Source organism: Pongo pygmaeus, chromosome 14, assembly GCF_028885625.2.
Source record: "Pongo pygmaeus isolate AG05252 chromosome 14, NHGRI_mPonPyg2-v2.0_pri, whole genome shotgun sequence".
Taxonomy (NCBI): Eukaryota; Metazoa; Chordata; class Mammalia; order Primates; family Hominidae; genus Pongo; species Pongo pygmaeus.
In genome coordinates this window covers 1,182,408-1,207,152 of record NC_072387.2, presented here as the reverse complement: position 1 = coordinate 1,207,152, position 24,745 = coordinate 1,182,408, and the positions used below count along the sequence as shown (strand labels likewise).

The window sequence follows — 24,745 nt, the reverse complement described above, 5'->3', positions numbered from 1 at the left end:
AAATTAGGCGAGTGTGGTGGCGCGCGCCTGTAATCCCAGCTACTCAGGAGGCTGAGGCAGGAGAATCGCTTGAACCCGGGAGGCGGAGGTTGCAGTGAGCCGAGATCGCACCATCGCACTCCAGCCTGGGCGACAGAGCGAGACTCCGTCCCCCCCACAAAAAAAGTTACTCATTAACAGCATAGACCAACTGGCCGCTATTGAAATTTCTCCATTATTTTCACAATGTCCCAGGCTGTGAAACCAGGATTTAATAAAGAACCAGAATGCCACATCTGTGTCACGTGGGTAGGGACCAGTCCTGATCCATTAAGTCCAGGTCTCCGGGTAACTGGACTCACTGCTAGGCAAAACAGAATGTCCGGCGTGGGTTCCTAACGGGGGGCCGCAGAGCCTCATGGGAAATGTAGTGTCACCTTCCAATGATGTTACCATCAAGGACCTTGGAAACCTGCTTTTCTCTCTGCGCATGCGCCTGCCCGCCCACTCCGCCATTTTCCTCCGGAAGTGCGGAACCCACGGGCGGTCCTGCAGCTAGGCAGGCCTGGGGCTTGGTTCTATGTCCCTGCGGGTCGGTGCGAGGGCGAAGAGGAACCTGTGGGCCTCGGGGGATCCCGGGGAGCCGGACCAGTGTTCCCCAGTTGTTGGAGCAGACGCGTGAGCGCATCGCGGGCGGGCAGGGCCTGACGTGCAGGTGCGGGCCGCGGACCCTGGCAGGGGCTGGGAGGACAGGCGTGGGGTCCTGGCAGTGAAGCGGGTTCCAGAGGCGCAGGAGCGCGTAGGCGAGGCCGGTGGCCCTGGGCCCGGAGTCTGCAGGCCGCGCTCCTGTCCTGCCACTGAGGGGCCTGGTTATCCAGCCGCATATCGCTCAGTTTGCCCATCTGTCCAGGTGCTAACACACAGTTCTCGGGAGACGTTCCCCATTCCCAGAGGAGTAGTGCGAAACGCGTGCGCCTCGAGTCCTAAACTGGGCGTTTGTATTAGTTGGGTTTCCCTGTGTCTCTTTAGCAAGTGAAGTTTCTGGTTCCGTTCTTCACTGTGTGACCTGCCTAGTCCTCCCGGGTTGCGTTTACGGAAGTTTGTACCAGACCTAGTTTCCAGGGAAGAACTCACTGATTCCGCGAGGGAGGTGGGGTACTGGATGATGGTCTTCAGCCTTAAGGGTACTTCAGTCTTAACCGTGTGTTATAAAGTTTGAAGGGGAGGGTTCCCTATGAATAAGAAGCGCACTTGAAAGAACAGCCCTCTGGTCTAACCTCTCACTGGTGTTTCAGAGGAGGAAAAAAGTCACAGGTGAAGATCCTAGTTTTCCTCGCTCAGGAAATATTAATTCTGCTCCCTAGAACGTACAAGATTTGCAAAGACTAGATGATAGTGGAAGGTTTGGACGAACTTTCAGAAGGTTGAGGTGAATTCGGCTGAGAAGAACAGGCAAGGACCTAGGAAATATTCCTTATTTGAAGGGGCCTGAAAGTGTGGTCTGGGGTGCAGGAGTGACCTGTCATTCTTGAGATTAAAATACTCTCCAAACACAGTCCCATTCTTTCAACCTTAGCTCATTGTTTCCAGCGTCTGAGATATATTAAACCTAGTCCATCACCAAACTTAGCGTTAGATTGTGAAGTTCTATTTATTGTATTTGATTTGTAATTTAAGACTTTTTCCCCCTACATAATTTTGTTAAAAACATATTTAATTCTGTTCACTTAGGTGTAACAGTGAATACTTGCTGTTTAAGGAATTAATTAAACCTTACTGGCTTATAAAAAACAACCACCATTTTATTTGTTTGAAGTTCTGTGGATCTGCATTTTGGTGTGGTGGATTCAGCTGGGTGGTTGATATATTTGTGTTGCCTGGATCACAAAAGAGGCCTTGGTCACCTGGTGCCTTGACTGAGCCTGGTTGGTTGAAGATAGTTTCCTTCACAATCTGGCGGTTTGTGGTGACTCTTGGCTAGGCCCTGTGTCTCCAACAGGGTAGCTCCAGACCTCCTCACAATATGACTGTGTCCAAAAAAGGCAAGAACCAATGGATAGTTGCGTGACATTTTCCATTGTCCATTCACTGGACAAGTCAGATAGAAAAGCCCAATTTATTGTCAGACCATAATATGAGGGCTTGGATACAGGGAAAGGTGTTATTGGGAAATGTGAGTAGAATGGTGTACTGCAGGAAATACATATTATGTACATTTAAAAAAACGTAATTGTAGGCCAAAATTGCTGGGTTGCAAGATGCACTTTACATGATGTTCAGGTATAGAAAAGCAAGATGTACTGTCATGGGAGCACTCATGAAGTTATTTGTGGAGTCCACATATTAATAGGAAAATAGTTAATACAGCCAAGTATATTTCTATAACATTTATTTTAGTGAACTTATAGTGTTTCTTTGTATTATTAGATTATATCTTTAGGTAATATTGTTGTTAAATTAGTAGGTAATACATATTTTTATTCAAAAATAAATTGTGCATCTAATGTCTACCAATTAATGTACTTGTAGATGTATCTTATCTTAACTTGAGTCTTTGCTGCCCCTAATGAGGCGTGAAGGACTCTTCTCCCACGGGGAAGTTTTTCTTTTTCAGGAGGGAGGAGGGCTTTTCCAGGTAATGTGTCTAGAGTGTTGGGCAGAAGAATCTGGGACCACACCACACCAGTTCTCTCCTTAATCCACGTCATTTGCCTTCTCTCCCAGCTATGTTTCCAGTGTCCTCTGGGTGTTTCCAAGAGCTACAAGAAACAAATAAATCTCTGATGAGTTGTTTATTTGTTCTTCACTTTGTTTTACACTGTATTTTCTTAGTTTATGGGTGTCTGTGAATTAAAAAGGAAAAATAGAAATAAGTAAAACTCAGGTTGAAGGAAATATACATAAATAAGATAAAGCTGACCTGTAGATATAGGCAGGTTATAAGAGCTTAGAGTTGTCTAAGTTGAGTGCAAATTTTCCTCTGACGTTTCTGATGCTGTGACAAAAAAGGCAGTCGTGGTTGTTACGTGATTGGAATGGGACCCGAGAAGAGAGCATGCTGTGTTCTTGTGGGACAGGAAAGCTTGTGTGCACCAAGTCTGAACCACCACCTTCATTGGTGACAGATTATGTGCTGGAACATATTTCACACCGGCCTGGCAGTAAACACTTGTAGTGTTGTGCAGTGGAAACGGTCATCTTCCGCTAAAGCATGGCGTGTTGTGCAGTGGAAACGGTCATCTTCCGCTAAAGCATGGCGTGTTGTGCAGTGGAAACGGTCATCTTCCGCTAAAGCGCGGCGTGCTGTGCAGTGGAAGCGGTCATCTTCCGTTAAAGCACAGCGTGTTGTGCAGTGGAAATGGTCATCTGCCGCTAAAGCACAGCTTCTATCGTAAGGTATGCTCCTTGCTCAAAGAGTGTGGTCCCAAACAGCTTTTGGGAGGTCCTCCTTGATTCATGGATGAAACCCGGAACATCTTGGGGACTGAGTTAACCACAGGTCCTTAAATAACTCTCCACACCTTTTTCTTAGTTTATCTCTACGTGCAGGGTGTGCAGCAGCCTGTTCAAAGTTATATTTTCTGGGAAATATTACCAGTGTTTATTTGCAATTTAGCCCACTCTGTGTAGTCCTAACTTATTTCTTCGAAACTCACCATTAACCTAAATAATAGTCAAATTTAGGGGGACTGTATTTTCCTTACTCGAGTCTTCTATCATAGTTGAAATGGTCGTACCCGAGAGAGTTAGAGAGAAACGCCACACTTTGAGATGAATTCAGGAGTCCTTTATTAGCCGGCGACTGAGAGATGGCTAACGCACGAAATTCTCTCAGCCCCGAAGAAGGGGCTAGATTTTCTTTTATACTTTGGTTTAGAGAGGGGAGGGGGAATTCTAGCTGCAGCAACTTTACAGAAGAAAAAACAGACAAAAACGTTAAAAAGACAGATGGTTAAAGGAAAACAAACTGTTCCGAGTGCAGGGGCTTTAAATTCACCACAAAATGGTAGGTGAGGGGGCTCTGGGCGTTATCTGCTGCACAAACATGGGGGCTTTATGATACTATCTCTGAGTAAATTGCTGGGAACTGTGGACATCGCTTGCCTCAGCACTTTATCAGTTAATTGCACTCTTTGATATGTTGAAAGTCAGCTTGCACAAGTTAAAGTCCTTGAGGAAAGGGGGTGGGTAAGGAACACTTGATGTCTTATAAATGAAGGAGCCAAATGGAGTTTGTCCAGTTTTCTCTGCTAAGGGAGAGTCTATTCATATTAAAAACAAGGTTAGGTATCTAAGGAAGAGTCTATTCATGTTAATACAACGTTGGGTATTACAAAACATCTGTTCATGATCCGGAAATTCTTCTGTGTTAGTTCTGTTAAAAGAAAAGCTTTAAAGGAGTTTAATTGAGCAATAAACGATTCGCGAATCGGACAGTCCCCAGAATCACCGCAGATTCACAGAGACTCCAGCGCAGTCATGTGGTGGAAGAAGATTTATAGACAAAAGGGAAGTGGCATACCGAAATTGGAAGTGAGGTACAGAAACAGCACAGCGTTTGCCTTGTTTGAACACAGTTTGAACACTTGGCAGTGACTGAGTGGTTGAAGTTTGGCCACTGGGATTGGCCAAGATGCAGCTGTTGTTCCAGGTGCATACTCTCAGGTTAGGTTTTCATTCTTGTCTACCTATTAAGGTAGGTTGCAGTTCATCCACAAGGACTCATATGTAGAATTATGGAGTCCTTCTCAGGCCATACTTAGTTCACTTTAACAATTCCTTCTCTTTGGTTATTTTCTCAATTTTGAGAGATTGGCCAAAACTTCAGTCACTGGTGTCACTGTTACCATTGCAAATGTACTTACTTGGTTTAGAAACCCACTGGGAAATAGACCAGTGAGTTTTGAAAAGGTGGAACAAGGACTTGAGTAGAAGGTACCTTCTTATGCTGGAACGTCCTGTTTACAGGAGAAAAACAAAACCTGGTTTGTTCTAGGATTTATGTGTTTCCTTAAAGTCTTACTTTGATCATGTTACATTTAGCATGAGTGACTCCATTTTTGTCTGCTTTGGTCTGTTGGGACCTATTGCATGAGCTTAGTTTAAAACAATGGTCTCCCATAATTTTGCTTAAAAAATTCCTCCTTTTGGCTGGGCACAGTGGCTCACGCCTGTATTCCCAGCACTTTGGGAGGCCAGGGTGGGCGGATCACAAGGTCAGGAGATTGAGATCATCCTGTCTAATACGGTGAAACCTCATCTCTACTAAAAATACAAAAAATTAGCCGGGCATGGTGGTGGGCGCTTGTAGTCCCATCTACTTGGGAGGCTGAGGCAGGAGAATGGCCTGAACTCAGGAGGCAGAGCTTGCAGTGAGCCGAGATCGTGCCACTGCACTCCACACTGGAGTGAGACTCTGTCTCAGAAAAAAAAAATTCCTCCTTTTTAGTCAAGTTCTCACTTAGTTGAGAGTGTGACCAAAATGTAGGGCCTTAGCACCACTCTTAGTTACCAGCGTTTTGGGTTCCAGATTTAGCACGTCACTCCCATTGTTTTGGGTTTCGGGTTTAGCACATCACTCCCATTGTTTTGGGTTCCGGTTTTAGCAGGTCACTCCCATTGTTTTGGGTTTCTGGTTTAGCAAGTCACTCCCATTGTTTTGGGTTTCTGGTTTAGCATGTCACTCCCATTGTTTTGGGTTCCGGTTTTAGCACGCCACTCCTATTGTTTTGGGTTCTAGTTTTAGCACGCCACTCCCATTGTTTTGGGTTTCTGGTTTAACACATCACTCCCATTGTTTTGGGTTTCTGGTTTAACATGTCACTCCCATTGTTTTGGGTTTCCGGTTTTAGCACGTCACTCCCTTTGTTTTTGGTTCCGGTTTTAGCACCTTACTCCCATTGTTTTTGGTTCCAGTTTTAGCACCTTACTCCCATTGTTTTGGGTTTCTGGTTTAGCATGTCACTCCCATTGTTTTGGGTTTCCAGTTTAGCATGTCACTCATAGGTTATGGTGTCCTTATGGTTGCACATTTTTTTTTAACCTCTTGTCATTCCAGTTGAAGAGATACCATTTGACGTTTTAGAGATGGCTGCATGCAAACTCTTAAAACATTTGAGGAAGTACAGTGCACCAGGGAGACTCTTATGACTACTGGGATAACACTAAGAATTTGGCATATGCTCCTTACTTAGGGTCTCCATAAATCAAACCACCTAAAATCAAATAGATTAAAGAATAAGTTAGGTAAAGAATTTACTTGCTTAACTAAGTGGGTTTTTTGTTAATTCCATACAACCAAATCTTTATAATACCTGATGTTTTCTCCATATGCCATAAGTGTTAGCAGCTGCACAGATACTTAAGAGTTTCATGATAGTAGAGAAATCTTGATCTGTGATCTTGGGAAAAACTGTTCACATTAAGGATGCCATCTTCTTCTGGGGGGAAATTGTCCTTGTTAGCTTTACCTTAAGGGTTCTAATGGGTATACAGTTCCGAGTGTGGAGGGACCCTTCTGAATTGTGAGACTATGAACCCAAAGTTTAAGGTTTTAAAGTTTTGCTGTCTTGTGGATGGCAAGGGCAGTCCTTCTTTGATGTTCTCAGAAGATCCAGTCATCAGATTCTAGATTGTGAAGGGGTTGACTGTCCTCAGTGAACCATAAAAGGCTTTCTTTAGCTGGTGAAAATACACTTCAGAGTAATAATCTAGTGTTTTAACATCAACCCTCTTGCATGGAAGAGCTTTTATACAATCAGAAAACATGCACTGAAAATGACAACTGAATGAAATCCCTTTATAAAATGTTTAAATGGCCCATTGGGTAATGAAATGTACCTGAAGTTTTGATTGTTTTCCTAGGAATATAGGTTTCACAAACCAAACATTGGTTGTAAACTATTTTAGCAATTTAGAAATCACCACACAATATATTTAATTTGGATCATTTTATTTTTTCCATGATGAGTTATGGAATGCAGAACTTTTAATAACAAAAGCTTTAAGGACTTGAGAAGGACAAGGTGGCCATCCTGGTTCTTCATAAGTCCGTGCTTAATTAACATTAGACTTACATCCTCTTGAATACCAGCTGTTTCTCCAAATTAGGTGCATGGCACTGGTAACTGATGAGTTATAGGTAATTTGACTTAGACCATGGAGTTTATTTAAATTATATATCTAAACAATTTCAGTATTGGTGATTTAGCATGCAAATCTGGAAAAATATTTCCTTGGTATTCAATTTTTGTTTTACTTGGGTTAGCAGTTTTATAAACCAGTTGGTCTTTTTATTAAATTTTGGGAATTTTTTTTTTTTTTTTTTTTTTTGAGGCAGTCTCAGTCTGCTACCTAGGTTGGAGTGCAGTGGCACGATCTTGGCTCACTGCAACCTCCGCCTCCTGGGTTCAAGCGATTCTCCTGCCTCAGCCTCCTGAGTAGCTGGGATTATAGGCGCACACCACCACGCCCGGCTAATTTTTGTATTTTTGGTAGAGACAGGGTTTCACCGTTGGCCAGGCTGGTCTCAAACTCCTGACCTCAAGTGATCCGCCTACCTTGGCCTCCCAAAGTGCTGGGATTGCCGACGTGAGCCACTGCACCCAGCCTAACTTTTGGGAGTTCTTAACCAGTCCAATTCTTGGGGATCGGGGAACTTATGGGGAATTTTTATCCATGATATTAAAGTTATTAGAAACCTGTGTTCACGAGTGTTTTTCAGGGTCCTTTTCATTCTTTCATGAATCTTCTAAGAGACACCATATTCTAGAATTTTGCATGCTTGTGAAGTTTTTAGAAACTGCATCACCATTAAGCAATTAACTGTGGAATTGACTTTAAATAGTTAAAGACAATTGACAAGGAAATTTGGTTATTTCTGTGGTCTACAATAACTTAATAACCATAATTAGGGTGGATGTGGTGGCTCATGCCTGTAATCCCAGCTGTTTGGGAGGCCAAGGTAGGTGGATCACCTGAGGTCAGGAGTTTGAGACCAGCCTGGCCAACCTGGTAAAACCCTGTCTCTACTAAAAATAAAAAAATTAGCCAGGTGTGGTGGCAGGTGTCTGTAATCCCAGCTACTTGGGAGGCTGAGGCAGGAGAATCGCTTGAACCCAAGAGGTGGAGGCTTCAGTGAGCCTAGATCACTCCATTGCACTCCAGCCTGGGCGACGAGAGTGAAACTCTGTCTCAAAACAAAACAAAACAGGTAATTGTGATAGATAGCATACATATAGACATATTAGAATTTTAGAAATCCTGGCCAGGTGCAGTGGCTCATGCCTGTAATCCCAGCACTTTGAGAGGCTGAGGTGGACAGATCATGAGGTCAGGAGATCGAGACCATCCTGGCTAACATGGTGAAACCTCGTCTCTACTAAAAATACAAAAATTAGCCAGGTGTGGTGGTGGGTGCCTGCAGTCCCAGCTACTTGGGAGGTTGAGGCAGGAGAATGGCGTGAACCTGGGAGTTGGAGCTTGCAGTGAGCCGAGATCGCGCCACTGTACTCCAGCCTGGGTGACAGAGCAAGACTCCGTGTCAGAAAAAAAAACACACAAGAATTTTAGAAATCTTATACAATTTGAGAACGGATTGATGACATACACTAAATATAACCTGAAGAAGGTTCAATGTTATTTTTTATTTTGACAGTGCTTCCCATGTGACGTAACATGTTAAATAGTCCTGTTTACCTCTCTTTTGGGTGCTTCAGGGGCCTCTGTAGCATCCCAAAGTTAGAGGTCAGAAAAGACAATTTTGAAGTTGAAATTTGATTTTGGGAAGCCTATTAAATATATTAAAGGTTTAAACACTTGATGTTATGAAATAGAATTCCAGGTCACCATAAGTCATTCATTTACCTAAAATCATGACTTAAAAAATTTTTAAACAGCAAAAATCTTTAATCATTGGTAGAGGGAAGACTTACCTTCCTGAACAATCTGCCTCTTGTTTTTCCTTTTTTTTTTTTTTTGGTAGTTTATTTACAAGGCAAACAAATTTTTCATTATTTTTTAATATTACCTGAAAATCTTCTTTAAAGAAAGCCAAATGTCACCCAATTTTTCATAAAACCTTATAGACAAATCTATTATTATTATTATTATTTTTGAGATGGATTTTCCCTCTTGTTGCCCAGGCTGGAGTGCAATGGTGTGATCTCAGTTCACTGCAACCCCCTGTCTCCCAGGTTCAAGCGATTCTCCTGCCCCAGCCTCCTGAGTAGCTGGGATTAGAGGCATGCGCCACTATGCCCAGCTAATTCTGTGTTTTTAGTAGAGCCAGGGTTTTTCCTTATTGGTCAGGCTGGCCCTGAACTCCTGACCTCAGGTGATCCAGAAGGACTCTAGTGGCTGGGGATGTGGAGCAGGCACCCAGCCCTCTTTTTGTGGCCAGCACGGACTTCCTCCCAGCCTGGCAGTGTCAGGCAGTCAGGTTTGTCTGGCTTCTCCCAGGGTGTGTGCCCAAGAGGCCCAGGCAGAAGCTGTAAGGCCTCTCATGATCACCCCTCAGAAGTCCCAGAGCATCTCTCCTACCACACTGTCCAGTCGTACTCATCACTGAGACCAGCCACGATTCAAGGGGGGAAGGTGATTAGATTCCCCTTTTGATGAGAAGCATAGTAGGAACCTGTAGCAGTCTAATAAACCACAGCTTGTCTTCTGACTACAAACTATTAACATTTCTCCCACATGCAAATTATGCTTTGCCCCTCTCAAAAGCCCCAGAATGGTTTTCCTTATGGCACTGGCTGGAAGCCCAACTGAATCCTGAATCAGGCTGTGATTGTGGTGGCCTGTCATCTGCCCCCTGACACACTCAGCCGCAGTGAGGACTGAATCAGGTTGTGGTGGCCTGTCATCTGTCGCCCACACACTCAGCCGCAGTGAGAACTGAATCAGGTTGTGGTGGCCTGTCATCTATCCCCCACACACTCAGCCGCAGTGAGGACTGAATCAGGTTGTGGTGGCCTGTCATCTGCCCCCTGACACACTCAGCCGCAGTGAGGACTGAATCAGATTGTGGTGGCCTGTCATCTGTCACCCACACACTCAGCCGCAGTGAGAACTGAATCAGGTTGTGGTGGCCTGTCATCTGTCCCCCCACACACTCAGCCGCAATGAGGACTGAATCAGGTTGTGGTGGCCTGTCATCTGCCCCCCGACACACTCAGCCGCAGTGAGGACTGAATCAGATTGTGGTGGCCTGTCATCTGTCGCCCACACACTCAGCCGCAGTGAGAACTGAATCAGGTTGTGGTGGCCTGTCATCTGTCCCCCCACACACTCAGCCGCAGTGAGGACTGAATCAGGTTGTGGTGGCCTGTCATCTGTCCCCCACACACTCAGCCACAGTGAGAACTGAATCAGGTTGTGGTGGCCTGTCATCTGTCCCCCCACACACTCAGCCACAGTGAGGACTGAATCAGGTTGTGGTGGCCTGTCTTCTGTCCCCCGACACACTCAGCCGCAGTGAGAACTGAATCAGGTTGTGGTGGCCTGTCATCTGTCCCACACACAGTCAGCCACAGTGAGGACTGAATCAAGTTGTGGTGGCCTGTCATCTGTCCCACACACACTCAGCCGCAGTGAGGACTGAATCAGGTTGTGGTGGCCTGTCATCTCTCCCACACACACTCAGCCACAGTGAGGACTGAATCAAGTTGTGGTGGCCTGTCATCTGTCCCACACACACTCAGCCGCAGTGAGGACTGAATCAGGTTGTGGTGGCCTGTCATCTGTCCCACACATGCTCAGCCACAGTGAGGACTGAATCAGGTTGTGGTGGCCTGTCATCTCTCCCACACACACTCAGCCACAGTGAGGACTGAATCAGGTTGTGGTGGCCTGTCATCTGTCCCACACACACTCAGCCACAGTGAGGACTGAATCAGGTTGTGGTGGCCTGTCATCTGTCCCACACACACTCAGCCACAGTGAGGACTGAATCAGATTGTGGTGGCCTGTCATTTGCCCCCCAACACACTCAGCCACAGTGAGGACTGAATCAGATTGTGGTGGCCTGTCATTTGCCCCCCAACACACTCAGCCGCAGTGAGGACTGAATCAGGTTGTGGTGGCCTGTCATCTATCCCACACACACTCAGCCACAGTGAGGACTGAATCAGGTTGTGGTGGCCTGTCATCTGTCGCCCACACACTCAGCCGCAGTGAGGACTGAATCAGGTTGTGGTGGCCTGTCATCTGTCCCCCCACACACTCAGCCGCAGTGAGGACTGAATCAGGTTGTGGTGGCCTGTCATCTGTCCCCCAACACACACTCAGCCGCAGTGAGGACTGAATCAGGTTGTGGTGGCCTGTCATCTGTCCTCCCACACACACTCAGCCGCAGTGAGGACTGAATCAGGTTGTGGTGGCCTGTCATCTGTCCTGCAACACACTCAGCCTCAGTGAGGGGACTGGTGTGAAAACAGTCGGCATTTCCCTTTAGATGGGGTTGGTGGGAGGCAGGAGGTAGGTGCTGCACTGTAGGCCCCGTCTAACAGTTGGTCATTCCCATGGGGCACCTGTTGCAGTTCTCTAATGAGTGCCCAGTCCTGGTCCCTGAGAACGGCATCCGGTCCTGGTCCTCGAGAATGGCGTTTGTGTCTTTTTACTCCTCCCTCTGGGCTTTTGTCATTCTCCATGTTCTTTTTCTTTCAGTGCCTGGGTTGCCATTGACTAACTTTCTCTGCCTTTTTCTTATGGTCAATAGGGTATTCAATGGCTTCTTTTTGATTTTTTTTTCTTTTTCTTTTTTTTTTTTTTTTTTTACTTTGGCCTTTTGAGACAAGAAATTATTTCTTTATATGTTCTCTAAATTCTGTTTGAAAACTGAACCTCCTTCTTTAGTTCATGTCTCTCTCCTGTCATATTTATTCAGTGACAGTTAGGGGAGGTTGGTAGCACTTTCCACATTCTTCCTAGATGTCTCTTTAGACAGATCCCTGAGATGGTGTAGTGCCCTTTCAGTTTCCTTGTTGTGGCCGTAGTTTTCCCACAGTCCCTCAGCACGTAACTCCCAGGCCTTTTCTCCAGTTTCCAATGACATTTTTTCACCGTTCTTCAGGCCCTCACCAAGAGTCTTGATGCCCTTCCAGCTTGCATGAATGGTCTCCTTGAAGCCCAGTTACAGCTCAGCCTCACAGTCGTGGCACATGTTGTAGCTTCTGATTACCACAGCAGCTGATTTCCAGCTGCCATATTCTTTTCCAGTTATCTATTCTGAAGAAACCATCTCCAAAACTTGGCAGCTTAAAACAACTCATTATTACTTGTTTTTTGGCTTAGAGAGTCTTGGTGGCCAGCTCGTCTCACACACAGTTGCAGCAGGGCAGCAGCCGAGCTGGATTGTGTGAAAGCACAGCAGGGTGGTGTGCAGGGTGGCTCATTAGTGGTTGGGAGTGGGTGTTGCAGGAGGCTCAGTGGGGGCTGTCAATGAGTGTAGCTAGTGTGGTTTCCATCATAGGGGTCTCAGGGGAGTGAGATTTCCTGCCTGGTGACTGGCTTTCTCCTGGATAAGTGTTCCGTTCTCTCAGCCCGGCTTCTGAAGTCCCCAAATACCACCTTTGTCACCTTCTGTTGGCCAACTAAGTCAGTAATCTGGGCAAGGTTCAAGAGGAATTGGTTCTGACAGAGAGAGGAGCAGGAAAGAAGTTGTCACCTTTAGTCTACCAGAAATGTGATTTTTATAACAAGTTTGTTCCAAATACATTCCAGTTCCCCTTGTGAATACTTTTTCTGACTCACAGGGTATTTCAAAGTTTATTACTTGGTTTTCAGACATCTGAGCCTTTTCTGGATATCTATTTGTTGTTGGTTTCTAATTTAATTTCAAGTGTTCAGACAACACACTTTGTATACTTTCAGGCTTTAACTTTTCCTCAATAGATCGACATACAGTCTGTCTTGGTAGTGCTCAACTGTGTGCTTCATAAAATACCATTTGGGTCAGGATTTTGTCATTTAGATCCGTATTTTTCCTATTTTTTATCTGGTTGTTCTGTCAGTTACTGAGAGAGCAGTATTAATTCACTAGCTATAATTGTGGATTGTCAATTTCCTGCTTTTTTTCTGTCGTTTTTGATTCATGTACTTTGAGGCTCTGTGTGTGTGTGTACTTTGTGTGCACTTTGAGGCACAATTTGTAATTGTAATATCATCCTCTCTGATTCTTTTATTTTTATGAAAGTACCTGTTTATTTCTGGTGATATATTTTGTTCTGAAGCCTCTTTCATCTAGTGTTAACATCTCTGTTGAAGCTTTTTATGATTAGTGTCTGGATAGCATATTTTTATGATTAGTGTTTGCATAGCGTATTTTTTCTCATAGTTTGTTTGTGTCTTTGTGTTTAAATTGTGTCTCTGTGGATGCCATATTGTTGGGTCTTGCTTTCCTCTCAGGTCTGGCAGTTTCTGTCTTAAGTAGAGTGTTTGTCCAGTTACACTGTAACTAATCATTAGTAAGGTTGGATTTAGGTCTGCCATTTTTCTACTTATTTTCTATTTGTTTTTTTATTTTATTTTTTTAAGACAGGGTCTTGCTCTGTCACCCAGACTGTAGTGCAATGGTGCAATCTTGGCTCACTGCAACTTCTGCCTCCCAGGCCCAACCAATCCTAACTTCAGCCCCCTGAATAGCTGGGACTACAGGTGCATGGCACCACAACTGGCTAATTTTTATATATTTTGTAGAGATGGGGTTTTGCCATGTTGCATAGGCTGGTCTTGAACTCCTGAGCTCAAGCAATCTACCCACCTTGGCCTCCCAAAGTGTTGGGATTACAGGCATGAGACACCATGCCTGGCCTTCATCTGTCTTTTGATCTTCTATATATTCTTTCCTAACTTCTTTTGGGTTAATTAAATATTTCTAAATATTCCAGTTTGATTAATCTTTTGGCTTTTTGAAATAATTTTTTATAGGCTGGGCATGGTGGCTCATGCTCATAATCTCAGCTCTGTGGGAGGCCACCAAGGGAGGTGGATTGCTTGAGCCCAGGAGGTTGAGACCAGCCTGGGCAACATGGCAAAACCCTGTCTGCAAAAAAACCAAACCAAAAACTAGCCTGACATCGTGGTGTGCACCTGTAGTCCCAACTATTCGGGAGGCTGAGGTGGGAGGGTTGCTTGAGCCTGGGAGGTTGAGGCTGCAGTGAGCTGTGATCATGCCATTGCACTCCTGCCAGGGCAACAGAGTAAGATCCTGTGTCAAAAAAGATTATTTTTTATAAATAATTTATTATTTCGAATTTTGGTGACAAACACATACCTTAAAATTTACCGTCATAACCAGTTGTAAGTATACAGTTTTGTAGAGTTAAGAATATTTACAGTGTTGCGTAGCAGATTTCTAAATTTTTTTTTTTTTTATCTTGGAAAATTCTATACTCATTCAACAACTATTAATTTCCCCCTCCTTCCACCTCCTGGCAAGCACTATTCTACTTTGTGTTTCTAAAAATTTGGCTTATATACCTGGGGTTATATAATATTTGTTGTTTTGTAAGTAGGTTCCATGTTATGTGTCAGATGTGTCAGGATTTTGTTCCTTTCTATGGCTGAATAACGTTTCTTTGTGTGTGTGTGTATATATATATATATATTTCCTGGATGGACGTTTTGGTTTCTTCCACCTTGTGGCTGTGTAATGCTGCTGTGAGCATAGGTGTGCACATATCTGTTTGAGGTCCTGCTACTAGTTATTCCGTCTCTCTGTAGAAGTTGGATGGCTGGATCATATGGTCATTTTATTTTATTTTTTTTGAGGAGCCAGTTCATATTTCCACCAACAGTGTACAAGGGTTTCAGTTTCACCTGCACTTCTTACTTTCTGTTGGGTTTGAAGTGATGTCCCATTGTGGTTTCTATTTGCATTTCTCTAATGATCTTCTCATATATCTCATGTATCTGTTGGCTATTTGTATATCATCTTTCATCTTTGGATAAATGTTCTTTGTCCACTTTTTAATCACTTTATTTTGTTGTTGGGTTGTAGTGGTGTTTTTTGGTCATGATCATTCATTATCTCACAGTTCATCCTCATTATGTTGGGCAAACTGTCATGCTGCAGGGTATAGATTATGTTATTCTGTTACTTTCAGGTAGAATTGGGGTCCAGGTTCTAATTGTCTCTAAGTTTAGGTTCTGAATGAGAATCAATAGAGGTAGACCACTGCTGCTGAGGCCTGGGGACTGCTGGGAAAAAGGCAGGAAACAGATACGGACCTGACCACGGAGGGTTTGTGTTTTACAGCTCCCATCTGGGTACCCAAGAAACCTACATGTAGCTCGTGTGTGGAGAGCTCACATTGCCCACTCAAAGCAATTGAGGATGGAACAGGCTTTGGGCTGGAGCTCATTATTTGGAATGATAACCACATCTGCACAGAGAGGACCTGATAAGATGTTGTCCTTCCATCTATATCTGGGAATCCTGTGTAGGGTGTCTCTGTAAGGACAGGGGCAGGGTTGGCTCCTTGGCCTCTAGTTAGCCTCACGAGTAGTCTAGTAAAGGTTTTGCAAACTTGTCACTATCTGTGGACATTCTGGCCAGCTCTTGTTTTCACCCTACTGACTTCTTCAGACACCCACTATTGCTTTAGACCATTCATGGTTTTTCTTCCTCTTCAAATCAGTAATCAATAAATCCTCTTCAAATCAATAAATTTCCACTCCTTTAGGAAACTCTGATCTTCTGGTCACTCCAAGGTTTACTTAACTGGTTTGATTGTTTTTCTGTTTTCTTGGTTTCTTTTTCCTTCTTCCTAGGGGTTTCTAATAATTTTAGTTTGATGTCTCACTTTCTCCATTTTTTATTTCTTAGTTTTCTTCTGTGATTATTTTCACTGCAGCTGCAGGGCCTAATCCTGGGTTGGCAGAGAACTAGCACTTACTCTGCCCTAATTGGAATCCAGGAGAGATAGGAGGTGCCCTAGTGTGAAAATGTGTTTGCTCCTCTCTGCTTCTGGTAGTCTCTCTGTAGGAGTTCTTTACGTATTCTGGATGTTCACTTCTTATGAGATACATGATGTGCAACTATAGGTTGAATGTCTCTGATCCAAAAATCTGAAATCCCAAATGCTCCAAAGTCTGAAACTTTTCGAGAGCCAACATGACACTCAAAGGAAATGCTTATTGGAGCATCTCAGACTCAGGTGTTTGAATTCGAGATGCTCAACCAGTAAGAATAATGCAAATATTACAAAATCTGAAACACATCCCAAGCATTTCAAATAAGGGACACTCAACTGGTATTTTCTTTTATTCTATAGTTTGCCTTTTACCCTGTTGGTTGTGACCTTTGAAGTACAGAAGCTTTTAGGTTTGATATATTTTTGCTTTTACTGCCTGAGCTTTTAATAATATCCTAAAAATTATTGACAAATTCATTGTCATAAAGCATTTTCCAAATTTGTTTTCCCTAGGAGTTTGATAATTCTAGTTTTACATTTAGGTTTGTAATTCACTCTGAATTAATTTTAACGTGGTGTAAGGTAAGAGTCCAACTTCATTGTTTTGCATGTGGATATACAATTTTCCCAACACCATTTATTTTAGAAACTCTCCTTCATCATTGAGTGGTCTTGGCATCCTTGTGGAAGATCATTGGACCATATATGCCATGTTGGTTTCTGAGGTCTCTGTTGTGTTGGTCCATAAGTGTGTCAAGTGTGTCTTTATGCCATGACCACATTTTTTTTTTTTTTTTGGCTTATTGCAGTTTTGTAATTGTTTTGAGACCTTTAATTTTGTTCTGTTTCAAGATTGATTTGCCTATTCATGGGCCCTGGAGATTCCATATGAATTTTAGGATGGGTTTTTCTGTTTATCAGAAATGTCATTGGAATCTTTATAAGGATTGTATTGAATCTAGGTCACTTCGAGTAGTGTTGACATCATTCCGAGATGAAATCATCTAATCTGCAAACCCAGCTTTTCTTTTCATTTATTTGTGTTTAATTTCTTTCAAAAGTGTTTTGTAGTTTTCCGTGTTCAAATCTTTTGCCCTCTTGGTTAAGCTTATTTCTAATTTTTAAAATGCTGTTGTAAATGTAATTCTTTTTTTTTTTTTTTTTGAGTTGGAGTCTTGCTCTGTCTCCCAGGCTGGAGTGCAGTGGCACTGTCTCAGCTCACTGCAACCTCCGCCTTCCTTATTCAAGCGATTCTCCAACCTCAGCCTCTCAAGTAGCTGGGATCACAGGTGCGTGCCACCGCGCCCAGCTAATTTTTTGCTATTTTTAGTAGAGACAGGGTTTCTCCATGTTGACCCGGCTAGTCTTGAACTTGTGACCTCAGGTGATCTTCCCGCCTTGGCCTCCCAAAGTGCTGGGATTGCAGGCATGAGCCACTGCATCTGGCCAAATGTCATTCTTTTTAAAAATTTCTTTCCTTTGTTTTCCTTTCTTTTTTTTTTTCTTTTCTTTCTCTTTCTCTTTCTTTCCTTTCTTTCTTTTTTTTTGAGATGGCGTCTTACTCTGTTTCCTAGGCTGGAGTGCAGTGGCACAATCTCAGCTGACTGCAACCTCCACCTTACAAGTTCAAGCAATTCTCCTGCCTCAGCCTCCCAAGTAGCTGGGACTACAGGTTTCTGCCACTACACCCAACTAATTTTTGTATTTTTAATAGAGACAGAGTTTTACTATTTATATTAGAGATAGGGTCGGCCCAGCTGGTCACAAACTCCTGACCTCAGGTGGTCCACCCGCCTTGGCCTCCCAAAGTGCTGGGATTACAAGCGTGAGCCACCGTACCTGGCCTCTCTTTTTAAAATTTTATTTGCAGATTGTTCATTGTTAGTTTATAGAAATGCAACTGACTTGTGTGTGTTACTGTATCCTGAAACTTTGTTGAATTTCATTATTCTACCAATATTTTGTGGAATTTCAGGATTTTTACACATTACATCCTGTTGTCTGTGAACAAAATTTTGTACTTCTTCCTTTCCAATTTGCATGCTTTTTATTTCTTTCTGTTGCCTAATTATTCTGGGTAGAAATTCCAGTACTGTGGTGAATAGAAGTGGCAGGAGGAGATGTTGCTATCTTGTTCCTGATCCTAGAGGAAAAGTTTTTAGTTTTTCACCACTGAGTATGATGTTAGCTGTGAGCTTTTCATGTACGATCTTTATTTACTGTGGAGTTTCCATCTATTACTAATTCTTTGAGTGTTTTTATTATGAAAGGTGTTCATCTGGCTCTGGAACCAGATAAATGTTGACCTGATAGAATAGATTGGAATGTCCCCTCCTGGTTTTTGAATATTTTTGGAATATTTTGCAGAGGATTGGCATTAATTTTTCTTGAAATGTTTGGTAAAATTATCCAGTGAAGTTATCTGGACCTGGAATTTTCTTTTTTGGGGGGTTTTTGATTACTGGTTGATTCTTCTTACTAGTTACAGGTCTCTTTGGATTTTTTATTTCTCCGTGATGCAGTATAGTGGTTTGTGTTTCTAGGAATTTATAAATTTATTCTAGGTTGCCCAGTTTTGTGGCATATGGTTGCTCACATTAGTCTCTTGTAATCTTTTTCATTTCTGTGGCATCTGTTGTACTGTCACCTCTTTTATTTATGATTTTAGTATTTGAGATTTCTCTTTTTTTCTTAATACAGCTGTGAGTTTTAAAATTTTTATTGATCTCTAAAAAAAACAAACTCATTGTGGTTTTTTTTTTCCTTTTTTTTTCTGGTCTTATTCTGCTAATCTCTGCTCTAATCTGTTATTTTCTTCCTTTTGCTTGATTCGTCATTAGCTTTTTTCACTTCAGGTGTAATGTTAGGGTATTGATTTGAGACCTTTCTTCTTTTTAATTTAAGCACCTACAGCTATAAGCTTCCCTTTAGCATGGGTTTGAGATCTTTCTTGTTTTTAATTTAAGCATCTGCAGCTGTAAGCTTCCCTTTAGCATGGGTTTGTGATCTTTCTTCTTTTTAATTTAAGCATCTGCAGCTGTAAGCTTCCCTTTAGCACTGCCTTTGTTGCCTCCTCCTGAGTTTGGGTATGTCATGGTTTTGTTTTCATTTGCTTAAACATTTTTTTGTCTTATTGTAATATAATTGCATTGTTTTTAATAAAGGTGATTAGTGAAACACGTAATGAATTGTGCTTCTGTTTTTATAATATTTTAAGCTTTCTTAACTCAGAAATGTAAACTTTAGAAAAAAATTCCAGGCCAGGCAGATTGGCTCACACCTGTAATCCCAGCACTGTGGGAGGCTGAGGTGGGTGGATCGTCTGAGGTCAGGAGTTGGAGACCAGCATGGCCAACATGGTGAAACCCTGTCTTTACTGAAAATAGAAAAAAAATATATAAAAGTTAGCTGGGTGTGGTGGTGGGTGCCTGTAATCCCAGCTACTCTGGAGGCTGAGGCAGGAGAATCACTTGAATCTGGGAAGCGGAGGTTGCAGTGAGCTGAGATTGCACCACTGCACTCCAGCCTGGGTGACAGAGCAAGACTCCATCTGAAAAAGAAGAAAGAAAAAATTTTAGACATATTTATATGTATTTCAATTTAGAAACTATGATCTCCTAAGTGTATTGACATAGCAGCCTGACATAAAGATAAATAAATATGTACCAAAACGGAAACTTGCAAATACCTGTTTTTTATTAATTTTTAATTATATATATTTAAAAATTGCCGGGTGCAATGGCTTACGCCTGTAATCCCAGCACTTTGGGAGGCTGAGGTGGGCAGATCACATGAGGCCAGGAGTTTGAGACCAGACAGGGTTTCACCATGTTGGCCTGGCTGGTCTCGAACTCCTGACCTCAGATGATCTGCCTGCCTCGGCTTCCCAAAGTACTGGGATTACAGGTGTGTGACACTGAATATATACATCTTAATGAGTTTAGAGGTAAGTATTCGCCCAAGGACTCATCAAAATAAATAATGTCATAAACATGACCATCACTCCCCAAATATTTCTCATTCTCACTCTTTTTAAAAAATGAGACCGGGAATGGTGGCTCATGCCTGTAATCCCAGCACTTTGGGAGGCCGAGGCGGGTGGATCACGAGGTCAGGAGATCGAAACCATCCTAGCTAACACAGTGAAACCCCGTTTCTACTAAAAATACAGAAAATTAGCCAGGCATGATGGCGGGCCCCTGTAGTCCCAGCTACTCGGGAGGCTGAGGCAGGAGAATGGTGCTAACCTGGGAGGCGGAGCTTGCAGTGAGCCGAGATCGCATCACTGCACTCCAGCCTGGGCAACAGAACGAAACTCCATCTCAAAAAAAAAAAAAAAAAAAAAAATGAGATGACTATTTCACCTAAAATATACCCTCTTTAAGTTTTTTTTTAAGTGTACAATACAGGACGGCCATGCATCAGAGATATATGATGTGGGTTTGGTTCCAGACCACTGCAATAAAGTGAGTTATACAATTTCTTTTGGTTTCCCAGTTCATGTAAAAGTATGTTTATACTGTGCTGTATAAAGTGTACAATAGCATATGTCCACAAAGTGCACACACCTTAATTTACAGATACCTTATTGTTAACAAGTGCTAACAGCCATCTGAGCCTTCAGCAAGCTGCAATCTTTTTTTATGTGTGTGATAGGGTTTTACTCTGTGGCTCAGGCTGGAGTAATTGCAGCCTCAACCTCCTGCTCAATCAAACCCCGACCTCAGACGCCTGACTAGCTGGGACTACAGGTGCATGACACCATGTCCAGCTAATTTTTGTATTTTTTTTTTTTTTTGTAGAGATGGGGTTTTGCCATGTTGCCTCGACATCCTGGGCTCAAGCAGTCCACCCACCTTGGCCTCCCAAAGTGTTGGGATGACAGGTGTGAGCCACTGCACCTGGCCAAGTTGCAGTCTTCTTGCTGATGGAGGGTCTTGCCCTAATGTAAGATAGTGGTTGCTGAGGGTTAGGGTGGCTGTGGCAATTTCTTAAAATAAGAAAACATTGAAGTTTTGCTGTGTCAATTGACTCTTCCTTTCACAAAAGAATTATCTGTAGCATACGACGTTGTTTGATAGCTTTTTACCCACAGTAGAACTTTCAGAATTGGATTCAATTTTGTCAAACCTTCGTACTGCTGTACCAACTAAGTTTATGTATTATTGTAAATCACTGGGTTCAATTCTGTCAAGCCCTCCTTCTGCTGTACCAACTAAGTTTATTCTAAATCTGTTGTCATCTCAACAATGTTTACACTATCTTCACCACGAGTAGATTTCATCTCAAGAAACCACTTTCTTTGCTCATCCGTGGAAGCAACTCATCCACTCATGTTTTCTCCGGAGGCTGCTGCAGTCTCGCCACATCTTCAGGCTCTGTCTCTGATTCTAGTGCTCTTGTTATTTCCACTATATCTGCAGTTACTTCCTCCACAGAAGTCGTGAACCCTCAGTGTCATCTGTGAGAGTTGGAATAATCTTCCCAACTTCTCTTTTTTTTTTTTGAGATGGAGTCTTGCCTGGGCTGGAGTGCAGTGACATGATCTCAGCTCACTGCAACCTCCGCCTCCTTGGTTCAAGCAATTCTCCTGCCTCAGCCTCCCAAGTATTTGGGATTATAGGCACCCCCACCAGACCCAGCTAATTTTTTGTGTGTTTTTAGTAGAGACACGGTTTCACTATGTTGGCCAGGCTGGTCTCAAATTCCTGACCTCGTCATCCACCCGCCTTGGCCTCCCAAAGTGCTGGGATTACAGGTGTGAGCCACCACGCCCGGCCCCAACTTCTCCTAATGTTGCTATTTTGATTCTTTTTTAAATCATGAATGTTCTCAATGGCATCTAGAATGGTGAATCCTTTCCAGTGGGTTTTCAATTATTTTGCCCAGATCCATCAAAGGAATCACTTTCTAGAGAAACTATAGCTTTATGAAATACAAATTTTTTAAGTGATAAGACTTGAAAGTTGAAATTATTCTTTGATCCAAGGGCAGCAGAATGAATGTTGGGTTAGTAGGCATGAAAACAATATTCAGATCTTTATACATCTCTGTGAAAGCCCTTGAGTACCAGGAACATTGGCAGTGAGTGGTAATACTTTGAAAGGAATCTTATTTCTTGAGCAGTAGGTGTCAACAGTGGGCTTAAAATATTTAGTAAACCATATTTGTAAACAGATAGTCTGTCATCCAGGCTTTGTTCCCATTTGTAGAGTACAGGCAGAGCTGTTTTATCATAATTCTTCAGGGCCCTCAGATTTTCAGAATAGTAAATCATCATTGGTTTCAAGTTAACATCACCAGCTGCATTAGCCCTTAACAAAAGAGTCAGCATGTCATTTGAAGCCTTAAAGTCAGGCATCAACTCCTCTCTAGCTGGGAACATCCTAGATGGCATCTCCTTCTAATAGAAGGCTGTTTTTTCTCCATTGCAAATCTGTTTAGTGTAGCCATCTTAATCAGTTATCTTCTAGATAGCTTTCTGCAGCTTTTCCATCAGTACTTGCTGCTTTATCTTGCACTTTTATGTTATGGAGATGACTTTTTCCCCTAAATCTCATGAAACAAGCTCTTCTAGCTTCAGACTTTTCTTCTGCAGCTGCCTCACCTCTCTGAGCCTTCATAGAATTGAAGAGAGGCCGGGTGCGGTGGCTGTCATGCCTGTAATCCCAGCATTTTGGGAGGCCGAGGCAGGCAGATCACCTGAGGTTGGGAGTTCGACACCAGTCTGACCAACGTGGAGAAACCCCATCTCTACTAAAAATACAAAAAATTAGCCAGGCGTGGTGGCGCATGCCTGTAATCCCAGCTACTCGGGAGGCTGAGGCAGGAGAATGGCTTGAATTTGGTAGGCAGAGGTTGCTTGGGAGGCAGAGGTTGCGATGAGCCGAGATCACGCCATTGCACTCCAGCTTGGGCAAGAACGAAACTCCATCTCAAAAAAAAAAAAAAAGAAAAAAGAGAGTTAGGCTTAGGCTTAATGGATTTTTTTTTTAATCTTCTATCTAGACCAATTAAACTTTCTTCATAATGGCAGCAAGATTGTTTAGCTTTTTATCACTCGTATTCACTGGAGTAGTACTTTAAATTTCTTTCAAGAACACTTCCTTTGCATTCACGACTTGGCTAAGTGTTTGTTGCATGAGGCCTAGCTACTGGCCTGTCTTGCTTACAGCATGCCTTCCTCACTAAGCTTAATTATTTCTTCCTTTTGGTTTAAAGTGACAGACATGCAACTCTTCTTTCACTTGAACACATAGAGGCTATTGTAGGGTTATTAATTGACCATATTTTAATATTAATAAAAAGAAGCCTGAGAAAAAGAGAGAAAGAGAAATGACCCGTTGGTGTGGTAGTCAGAACACATGCATTTGTCAATTGTTTGCTGTCTTATCCGGGTGTGATTTGTGGTTCCCAAAACAATGGCAATAGTAGCATTAAAGATCACTGATTACAGATCACCATAACAGGTTCAATAATAAAAGGCTTAAAATACTGTGAGAATGACCAAAATGTGACACAGAGACGTGAAGTGAGCACATGCTGTAGGAAAAATGGTGCCAGTGAGACCTGCTTATTGCAGGGTGGCCACAAACCTTCAATGTGTAAAAAACATGGTCACAAAACACAATAAAGCAAAGTGCAGTGAAACTAGATGTGTCTGTCTTTTGATAGACTCTAACAATCTCTGTCTTTGAATTGGTACATTTATACCATTAACATCCAAAGTGATTATTGATATCATTGGATTAATATCTACTATATTTGTTACTGTTTTCTATTCATTCTTCTTAGTCTTCATTCTTTTGTCTACCACTCTTTTTCTGCCCTTTGCAGTTTTCATTGATGATTTTAGATGACTACATTTTCATTGTCTTTCTTAGCATGTACTTCTTTTTTTAAAACTTTTTTTAACTAGTTGCCATAGAATTTGCAATATACATTTACAACCAATTCAAGTCCACTTCCAAATAATGCTATCCCACTATCCCACAAATAAGACTACTTACTTAACAAAGAAAACACCTAATTCCTCAATATACATTTACAACCAATTCAAGTCCACTTTCAGATAACACTATCCCACTTCATGGGTGACTACCTACTTAACAAAGAAAACACCTGATTTCTCCCTCCCTTCCTTCCATTCCACTCCTTGTATTATTATTCCTTATTTCACTTGTGTATAAGCATATATAATCTATCTGTGTGTATTTATTATTATCTACAAACTTATTGATCAGATCAATTATGAATAAATTCATGTTTTTATTGTACCACAATTCCTCCCTCCCATCTTCCATTCCATTCCTTGTATTAGTGTTACTCACTTCACTTGTGTATAAGCATACATAATTTATCTGTGTGTATTTATTATTATCTATAAACTTCTTGGTCAGATCAATTAAGAATAAATACATAAGTTTTTATTGTACCACAATTCTTTCTTTAATGCTCTTTTAAAAAAAAAGTTGATCCAGGTTTCGGTGATATATCTTTTGTTTCCCTCTAAAGAATTTCATTTAACATTTCTTGCAAGACAGGTTTCCTGGCAACAAATTTCTTGAATTTTTATTTTTCTGAGGAAGGCCTTAATTCTCTTTCACTTTTGAAGGGTGGTTTCAGTGGGTACAGAAACTTAGGTTGGTGGGTTTTTTTCTGTCAACATTTTGAATTTTTCATTTCACTGTCTTCTTGCTTTCACAGTTTCTGCAATGTTGAATGCAGTTCTTATCTTTGTGTCTCTGTAGGTAAGGTGTTTTCTGCCCCACCTCTGGTTTCTTTCAGAGTTTTCCTTTATCTTTTATTTCATATAGTTTGAAAATTATACGTCCAAGTGTAGGTTGTTG

General features: G+C 42.3%; 1 pseudogene; it reads left to right on the top strand.

The window, feature by feature from the left end:
• The first annotated feature begins 500 nt into the window (after positions 1-500).
• The window catches only part of LOC134738042 (zinc finger protein 717-like), a 48,339-nt pseudogene continuing 24,094 nt past the window's right edge, over positions 501-24,745 (top strand).